This window comes from Chaetodon auriga, chromosome 14 (genome assembly GCF_051107435.1).
Source record: "Chaetodon auriga isolate fChaAug3 chromosome 14, fChaAug3.hap1, whole genome shotgun sequence".
Classification (NCBI taxonomy): domain Eukaryota; kingdom Metazoa; phylum Chordata; class Actinopteri; order Chaetodontiformes; family Chaetodontidae; genus Chaetodon; species Chaetodon auriga.
The window spans coordinates 25807671-25817500 of NC_135087.1; the positions used below are offsets into that span (position 1 = coordinate 25807671).

The window sequence follows — 9830 nt, forward strand, 5'->3', positions numbered from 1 at the left end:
TAATTAGCAGTAAGCCAGTGATCAACCAGAGACTTCCTTTAAGTTTGCATCCTGTGCCTCTCTCAGCTCTCTGAATGATCCCATGCCAAATAACATGCACTGAACCACAAGTGGAGCTCATTTTGCCTTTGTACAGGCACAAATTTGTGTTTCTCCCATTTGAAATAAATGCACTGCACGTCATGGCTCACTATCATCCCATCCCTCCTCTATTTTCCCTCTCTCTCCCTCTTCCCTCCCTCCCTCACTCCCTCCATCTCTACCTGGGGCCCGTGGGAAGAACTGACTCTGAGAGCAGACAGTGTGCAGCTCTGAATAAATGTGTAAGAGGGAGAAGAGGAAGGGAGGGCACATTAGCAGGCAGAGAGAGCGCAAGGGAGGGAGAGAGAACATATTGAGTGTTGGAGGACATACGTACATGCACAGTGTACAGAGAGAGTGAGATACACAGATAGAGGGAGAAAGACAGAAGGAGACCAGTTCAGCTTATAGGACTGAGAGAAGAGAGAGCATTTTAGCTTCCTTCAACCATCTCGCCCTCTCCTCCCAGCACAAACACATGCTCATACACACTCCCACCCTCTCCTTCTGACACACACACACACACACACACACACACACACACACACACACACACAAACAGACACACACAGACACGATTGCTTTAGGGTATACCAGTCGGCTTTGGCAGTCTTCTCCTTTGTTGTTTTTGCCTTTGGTTAGTCTCAGTGGCAGCACGGCGTGTGCCTGTATCGCTGGGGTTGGTGCATGTGTATTTATATGTGGAGCCTGCAAGGTGGTGTGTGAAGGATGCCACTAGCAGCACTGGGGTAAGTCAGCTCCTTCCTTCTTTCCCTTTCTTCCTTCCTTCCTCTGTCTGCCTGGCTTTTTCTCTTTCTTTGTGCTTTTCTTTCTGTCTTTTTCCTCTCTGTAGTCTCTCCATCTCGCTTGGGATGCTCGCCTCTCTCCACCTACTATGCATAACCGCTATGTACAGCTCTGCTCTCTCTCCCTCGCTCTATTTCTCTGTGCTCTGTGTTTTCTCTCTCCTTCAGTGTCTTTCTTGCTCTGCGTTACACCATCTCCTCCCAGCTGTGCTCTTGCCATCCCTCCTTCCCTTGCCTGTTTCCTCCACTCTCTCTCATCTCTCTCTCTCTCTCTCTCTCTCACTCACTCACTCTCTAGGCTGTGCCTCATTGGTGTGTCCTGATTCCCTTTTTCCATTAGGCTCCAGGCCCATTGGTCGCCTGCCTTCCAACCATTATCTCTCCTCTACCACCCCTCTGTCATCCTCTCTCCCTTTGCTCTCCCTCCTTCCCTCATTCCCAGTCATCTCTCAAGTCGTAAAAATGATTTGCATGCAGGAGGAGAGAAGAACTTTGCAGTGAGCATAGTAAGTGAATTGGGAGAGAGTTAGGGAGACTGGAAGACTGAAAAAAGGAGAGGAAGCACATTCTGGAGAGCAAGAGGAAAAGTTTAAAGAGAAGACTGCAGCTGGTAGGCAACTTGTTAATGGCATCTTATGTATTTGCTTTTCCAGTGATTGAAGAAATAAGGTACGTCTCCAATCTTGAAAAGATAATAATTGATTGTATTGAAAAAATGTTTGCAGTTTTAATTGAAGACAGATCAACAACTTTTGTATAAAAGTTTTCTTGTAAGGTTAATTGCTCTAGTGTTACTTATTGTTCAGATTCGGGTTTAGTAATGTTTTCTTTTCTTATGGTACTGATGCAGTGACTTTCGTGAGAAAAAGTCACAGCTGGATGAGATAATTGGTAGTTTATTGTTACATTTTATGTTGCTCTGAGATGGCCAATGCCATGTTATATTGCTTTTGACACTCTACAATTACTAAAATTAATAGTTTTCCCTCTTTTTTATTTCACAAAGAAACATGTAGAAGTAGAGGTCTAATGGAAGCACTCATTTAAAAGTTTGCTCTGTAAGTTTTGAGCTCCTGCTGTGGATAATGCTAAAGTCAGCTGTAGGATTGTTTTCCTATCACTATATATGTGTTTCACTCATAGTATAGTGATATTACTATCATGAATGAATTTAAGTTCCCACAAACCTATGATTAGTTGTTTGTTTGTTTGTTTTCTGGTTGTTCCTCAAGTGGTTTGTCCTTTGCTGAAATCAGTCACATTGTGCAATGTGTTGTGTGACTGTGAGTTCCAGAACACAATTAGAAGTTATAGTAGTGGGTCCAGAGACAGAAGTACTGGGCTAGGGAAATGAGACAATTTGAAGTTGGAAGAGAACTCTTGTTCAGATAAAATAAGGTCTTTGGATGGGTAGCATGACTATAGTCACACACATATATACACATGTGCACACACATGTGCACACACACACACGCGCACACTGGCACGCACACACACACACGTGTGCTAGTCCCTTCAGCTTCCTTACACACAGTACTATCTGGATCCGTATGTATGAAAAGACGATGCAGATGTTCTTGTGTGCTCCTGTGGGTGGCATATACTGTATATACACAGTTAAAGGCAGATGCACTGCAACATGTTTCATTCTTTCAAGACAAACAAAGCTCTGATACAAGGTGAGCTACTTGTCTGCTCTGCCTTGCTTAAAGTGTGTCAAAATAAATGTTTCTTGTCTCAACAAATGATGGAGACAGTGTGGGAACACTATGAAGGATTGTTACACCACATTCCCCATACCAAGAAGATTTCTCATAACAAGAAACCAACCTACAGCATGTAGGCGTAGTAAAGGTCTTCTCAACACAATATCCAAGTCTTTAGTAGTATACATTCAGTCTGATCCGTCTTTTATTGTAAAACCACTATTAGAGAGAGGCTTGTGAACACTGCAGCCATTCCATTCCATCTCACGATTTTCAGCTTGTAGTTAATGTTTTTATTGCAGTTTCTGTCACACAGAAAGTCTTTGCTTTTTTTTCGTATAGTTTCTTTCAGTGCTCTGTGCCTTAAACAGGGTGTGTCATGTTATTGAGGCAGTCAAGATAAGCCACTTGGCATGAGGTGAAGCCATGTTCTTTGGAATGTTTGTTTAGCTGCAAGAGGAAGGACATGTCTTGCTTGTTAGTGGGGACTTTGGTCGGCGTGCTGAGTGTGTGCAACTGTGTGCGTGTTTGTGTCACCACGGTGCCTGATGTGCTTTGCTGAGCAAGATGAGGGCAGAGGGGCAGCCGAATGTGATTAAATTATAGAGGGAATGCACACTACCCGGATTTTCAGTAGATGAACATTGCGGGAACCCCCCCATCTTTTCTCTCTCTGTCACTCCTCTCTGTCTCTCTGCTGTGAAACTACAAGATTTATGGGGCTGGGTCGCACAATCACAACAGTCTAGTTGGAACTGGAGGGGAAAGGCAATTGGGTATTGATGGAATTGCTCTTTAAGGTCATATCAAATGCACTATACACTGTACTTAAGTACTAATGTGTGAGAGAGTCCCTGCCTCTATGCCCGGTATGTTCGTGTGTATTTCATTGTTAGAAACTGTAACTATGCATCTTATCTATGAGTAAATACAGTATTTTAATGTAACAAAAAAAAAACCAACATGGGTTTTTCAAAATCATGCATGGCTGAAGCAGACTAAGTCTAATGAATGAATGGGTGGGGGTCTTTACTCCAGCCTTTTGTGGGAGATACTGTATGCCTTTTATGCCTCAGCAGCCTAATGAATAAGCAGCAAAAAGTCTCCTGAGGATTCCCTGCTTGCAATCAGCAGGGGTGGGTTAGGGGTTAGGGAGCAGCCATGCACTAATAGTAGCCTCCATGTTGAGTGCCTGGATCACAGATCCACATGATATGCTTAGCACGTCTTAACCATACAGTATAGCATGACTCTGTAATCATGCTGGATTGTCTGTGTGATCTACCATAGTGGTCACATCTTCATATATTGAAATAATGTGTATCCAAAAATTACATACATTACAATATATTCACATTTACATTTATTTGTAAATATTTGTGCATATGTATTTTAATTTTGAGGGAAACCAGGTACAATATATGACAAGTGATTTTGAGGTTCTTTCACATAAAAGAATATAATTTCCATTTTCACCAAGCCAGTAAGTATAATTAGGTTTGAGTATTCACATTCTTGTCACTGCAATAACACCTCCTACATGTTGGTTGGGGTTTCTGTGTGGAGGGGGACAATATCAGGAGAAAATGGTGTGAACCTCACATGCCCTCTGTGTGAAGCTCCTTGCTGGCATGTGAAATGAATTGGTTGCTGACATCAGGTGCATCATGAGGAGGAGACCAAAGTACAGAAGAAATGCTTTCTAAACTAGGGGCAAAAGTTGTCAGAATAAAAATAGAAATATACATAATACATAATGTAACACAATGTTATATTAGTCTAATATTACTATTACAAAATCCAAGTATTGTAAAATTGTAAATTACACCAACAAACTGGTGAACCTAACCTTGAATTACATCCCTGAACACACCTAGAGCCTGTGGACAGTAGCTCAGAATAAGTGCTGTCCTGAATGCAGCTCCCAGTAGATTGTGCTACCTTCAGCTCCACACCAGGAGTATGTTGTATCTCCCCAACACGGTGCAGATCACCCTCTCTCCCGGCTGGCCTTCTAACATAATCTGCCCTTAACGTCAGACTGTGGTGCAGCAGAATTAAGCAGAGGTATTTGCTCACTCCATGGAGACTGTCTGCTCTCTTCCCTTACAATGATGGCACAAATTAATTAGGCAACAGCCAGGATTATTTTAAACATTTCCTCTCAAATTGAAATTTTATTCTTATAGATTTTTATTTTTTTTATCTTCCTAACTTGTTTGAAGGTCAGAAAGATCAGCCTGTGGTTGCATTGTGAACATGTATCTGTGTGAAGATACCACAGAGAATCAATGTGCTCTTCTAATCTGCCTCAATGACATGGTCAGGCTAGGATGGATAGGAGATTGATCTATTTGGGCAGACACAATGTCAGTATTGACGTCTACTCTGTGTAAGATGTAGCTGCTCTCCTGTCCTTTGCATATGCATCCTTGCTATGCTTGTTGCTACAAAATTTTGACACATTCATCACAATTACAATTACAATTTGTCATTTGGCAGGTGCTTTTTTTCAAAGCGATGTACATTTTTTCCTATATCACAAGCAAGGTTCTGGACAGGAGAGAACAACAAGAGTAAGTGCCCTAATACAACTTTCTGGTCCAATTGAACATAGGTGCTATGAGGCAGTGCTACAAAGTAATACACAGAGTGCATAGAGTGACCAGACAGTTGTTTTTGTTTTTGTTTTGTTTTTTTTAAGAAAGAAGGTGTTCAGTAAAGAGCTTGGTCTTTAGTCTTTTTCTAAAGATCGAGAGGGATTCTGCAGATCAAATTAAGATCACCCAGTAGTAAAAAATAAGACATATTAATTTTTAAGGATAATACAATTACACAATCACAGCTACATATATAGCACTCTTACCTTCTCATCCTGGGAAAACTAGAATAATCTCTTGCGTATGACCAGCTAAACTAAATATCAAAAATAAAAACATCTAATTCAAAAAATAAAATAAAATAAAAAATCTATGAATTCTAAATCAAATTTTCTATTTATTTTAAATAAAACATAGCATTTGGACTGGAAGATGAACCATTTTAATGAAAACACCTCAGGGATGGGAGTAACAAGTAGTTTCTACATATGTCTTTTAATTCCATATGTAGAGAGATGTACCTGCATAATTATTTACACAATTGGTAACTGTCATGTCATGTCTTTCAAAAAGAAAGATTACATTACTTGTTACCGCCAAAGGTAATAATATTACATATAAAAGGTTACCTCCTAGATCTGGTTTTTCATCCATCTTGAAAAATAGGTGTTTTGGGACAATTTTGGTGTAGCTATCGGTGCCACGATACTCTCTCTCTCTCTCTCTCTCTCTCTCTCTCTCTCTCTCTCTCTCTCTCTCTTTCACACACACACACACACACACACACACACAATCCTCTGTTCCTTTACTTGGGGAAAACATTATCTATCTCCTGGCAAGCAGACCAATTAAAAACCATCAGGCTGCTCAGAGTACAGTGGTAATGGGAAAGCCAAGGCAATGAACTGGAACTGGGGCTGATTAATGGACATTTTCACCTATGGCATAACAGCATCCCACAGACATCCATCAGCCCAAGGAACAACATTCATCTACACCCTGGGCCTATAAAGACCTATGCAGCACTGTCAGATATATTCAATAAGTTGCAAAAATCTGAGTATATGATGATGCACATAAAGTACCAGACTAGGTTAGTAGTTTAAGCTTGCTGACCTGTAAGCACTTGGGATCATTTGTTGGAAGAGAGTCCTGGCTAAACCTGGCCTGTTTTTCCTCTGCATCGTCTCATGGTTGAACGTTAGAGGGCATTTCAGATAGAGGATAGGCTGATCAACAACTCAACTCCTGGAATGTTCCCAATAGTATTATAGCAAAACCTCTGCCCTCTACTGGTATTTACAGGCTTTGGAGTTGATGTTGTTGCCTATTTTTTGTTGGTTTGTCAGGTAAAAGCTGGACTTTCCCGTAGGATGCAGACACATTTTCAACAGACAGGACACTTTTACTAAGGATGAGTGGAAACACTGCTTCTGTGTCTTTCCCTCTGGTGCCATTGTGTGCCATTGTATGACAGAAAGCATTCAAACGAAAAATATTAAACAGTGCGAGTGAGGTTCATTCCATTTCACAAGCTGCTGTGACCTACTTCACACAGCCAGGCAGCTAGCTGTAAATAAGGATTTTCATAACCTGGTTTGGCCTTTTCCCATTAGAGGCACAACTGTGTCTTGAAGAATATTACAAAGAGCACAGGAGCAGCTGTTGAGAGCGTTGCTACAATATCATCAAAGCACTGACCTTGAGTGTGCTTGTGTTGTTGTTGTGTGATTACAATTATTAGTTTTAGTTCTGCATTTAGTATGGACTGAAGGTTGTGTATGTAAACCATGATAGAAAGGGAAGGCACAAAAGCAGGCAATTCAATCTTTTGTGGCCCCTGCTCATCCATCTATATCAAATCCCCTGAGTCCTTGCCCACACACATCATCAGGGAGGAAGTAACATCAGAGATTCTAATTCTAGCTAGTTTAGTGAGCTAAACCTCACAGGCATCAAGCTGTAGCTGAAAGTTGACATGAAGCACAGCAATTGGACATTTGCCTGATATGTTACTGATGCCAAATGTGTATGCAGCATTTTGATCAAACATGGAAAACATTTTTTAGAATTCAGAAATGTTTTGTTATGGTCTGTCACCTATGTGTCTTTGACATGGCTCATAAATAAAAAGAACTTGCTGCAAGCCAACTTTAATTTGTTTAACCTATATTACGGTAAAAAGAAATTTACTTGCTGTAAAGTCAAATTTATTTTCAAGCTCAGCCTGCTTATTTTGCATAAATGTTTACAAATGAAATCAATATTGATTTACTGTTGACATGTTCTCTCTCTAAACAATGACAAGATGAATAAGAAAGCAAAATGTTTCAGTCAAAACAACACCCACCTCCTCAATAAAGACGGTTTCACTGTTGTGCCATTACTTAAAGTCTCCAGATACTTTGGGTTAAAGAGATGCCAGATGCAACAATCTTTCCATCACTGTTAGACTGTTTCAGAGGGTCCCAGCATATAAAGAAAGAAAGAAAGAAATAAAGAAAGAAAGAAAAGAACAGAGAAAAGGACTCTGCATACCAGTCTACAGGAAAATAGTGTGATATTGGAAAATGATTAGAAAACAGACATCCATTATTCAACACGGCAATCAGGGAGGGCACAATCTCCTTATTTATGGTAACTCTGGAAATCAAATTTGTCGGTTTTGATCATTTTAAAATCTCCCAGCCATACTCTGGAAATCTCCAGAACTGCTTATATTGTATTCAGTGCTATTTGTTGTGATGAGAACTCAAAGTACTTGTTGTTACAGCCTGACCGGTTAGTTTTTCTTTCTTAAAATTTTGTGGATCTACTAAATAGTTATATTTGAGGCATGTTTGAAAAGGCAAGTCAAGTCAGGTTTATCACTCAGTATCACAAAGCATGGTTCAGAGGGCTGAAAATATAATAGGCAACATTAGGAAAACACACAAAATGTAAAGAATAGAAATAAACAACATACAAAGCACTACAAACAGAGTATTTTACACATACAATAAAACAATAATGAGTAACACTAGCAAAACACATACATACAAAAATAATGCATATAATCAATATTCCAAATTCTATCTTACCATGCGCACATATACTAAGATGGATAGCCGTAGTCTCGTATTTAGGGCAGACAGGTTGAGAGTTAATGCGAACAGATATCTGTAGATATGAGTTTACTTATGAATGAGTCAGCTGAGTTAGCCTAGTTTGGTAAGCCTACTACTTAAGTCTAGCCCTAATATCTTCTCATGTTTTATTTATTTTTGGAAAAAATAGTTATTTATATTTGGAATAGTGAAGTGTCTAGAGCGAAAGCAGCTATATGTGGAGAGACTAGAGGTGATAAGTAGGATGGTGCCAGTCCATGTAATATTTTAAGTTACAAGTAGAATTTAGTAGAAGTCAGATTTGACATATATAGGCAGCCAGTGTAATGAAATAAGAACAGGAATAATATGATCAAATTTTATAGTTTTGGCTAGTATTCTAGCAGCAGTATTTTGTACAAGCTGTAGTTTTCTAATAATTGATTTATGTTAGCCACAGAAATACTGTCTATTATAGTAAGTCTAGAACTGCAGTGATTCAACATCAACCAAAGAAAGAAAGTTTAGAAATTAGATGACTTCCATTGTTTGATTTCTGATATACAGTCTCCCAGTTTCACCAGCTGACAACAGGCATCAGGCCTAATGGAAATGTAAAGCTGAGTATCATCTGTATGTAAAAGGTATCCAAATTTGTAGCTACTGAGTTAGGTCTGACAGAAATATTACTTAAATGATAGAAGGAAACTTTAATTTTGTTTCTGATGTCACATTTAAAATTTAGGTTGGAGCCAGTGACAACACCAAGGTTTTTGACCTGTTCCTTGGTGTTTGGTGCAAGTAGTTTTAGGTGTTCAGACAGAACAGGTAGATGTCTGACTTGACTTGTCAAAGCTAGGCCAAGCGGCTCTAGAGGTACGTAGGAACATCAACATGTTGTGCAAAAACCAGTATAATCTATGAGATCTCAGCTCAGACTTGTCATTGTATATTAAAATTCACCATAACTAAGAGCGTCTGTTCATGTTAGTATGTTAGTAAGTCACAAAGAATGTGAGAGAACTCTTTTGTAAATTGTAAATAGAAAAATAGATAGCTTAGAGTACATCAAATGATGTAAAAACAAAAAAACAAAAAAAAAAGTAGATTTAAATGAAAATTCAAATAAATGTGGGGGTGGTGGTGTTCAGAATTTTGAGTCTGGGCACATGTGTGTACAAATGATGTGTGTGTGTGTGTGTGTGTGTGTGTGTGTGTGTGGTGGGCTGAGGCCCTACCACAGTGTTGGGAGGCAGGCAGACATGATGTGCTCTGAGCAGCGTCTCTGTGAGGGTGGCCTGACCTCTGCCTTCAGCTCCACTTCACAGGACAGCAGCAAATAAGAGGTGTCATCGCATGACAGCAGCATAGCCCCTCTTTAGGACTGATGGCTCATTGAATGCACACATACACAAACACACACAAACACATGTGACACCAAATGCACGCATGTAGGCAGGCATATGTGTACATATGCATGCAAATACGCAAGTTGAGGCAACAGTAGGACTATAAACAGACATAGATGTATAAATATTGATGCACACACAC

The 9830-nt window shown here is 39.8% G+C and overlaps 1 protein-coding gene across 16 annotated transcripts in view; it reads left to right on the forward strand.

Annotated features, from left to right (window-relative positions):
• The first annotated feature begins 278 nt into the window (after nucleotides 1-278).
• Nucleotides 279-9830, forward strand: part of myt1lb (myelin transcription factor 1-like, b) — a 139271-nt gene continuing 129719 nt past the window's right edge. For 12 of the 16 annotated variants that reach the window (XM_076748625.1, XM_076748632.1, XM_076748627.1 and 9 more), the window contains exon 1: nucleotides 345-830. The gene's annotated coding sequence lies outside the window, so the exon portion shown is untranslated. Of the gene's footprint in view, nucleotides 831-868; nucleotides 1498-9830 lie in introns of those variants that run through there. The other 4 variants (XM_076748626.1, XM_076748635.1, XM_076748630.1 and 1 more) reach the window with 2 other exon arrangements.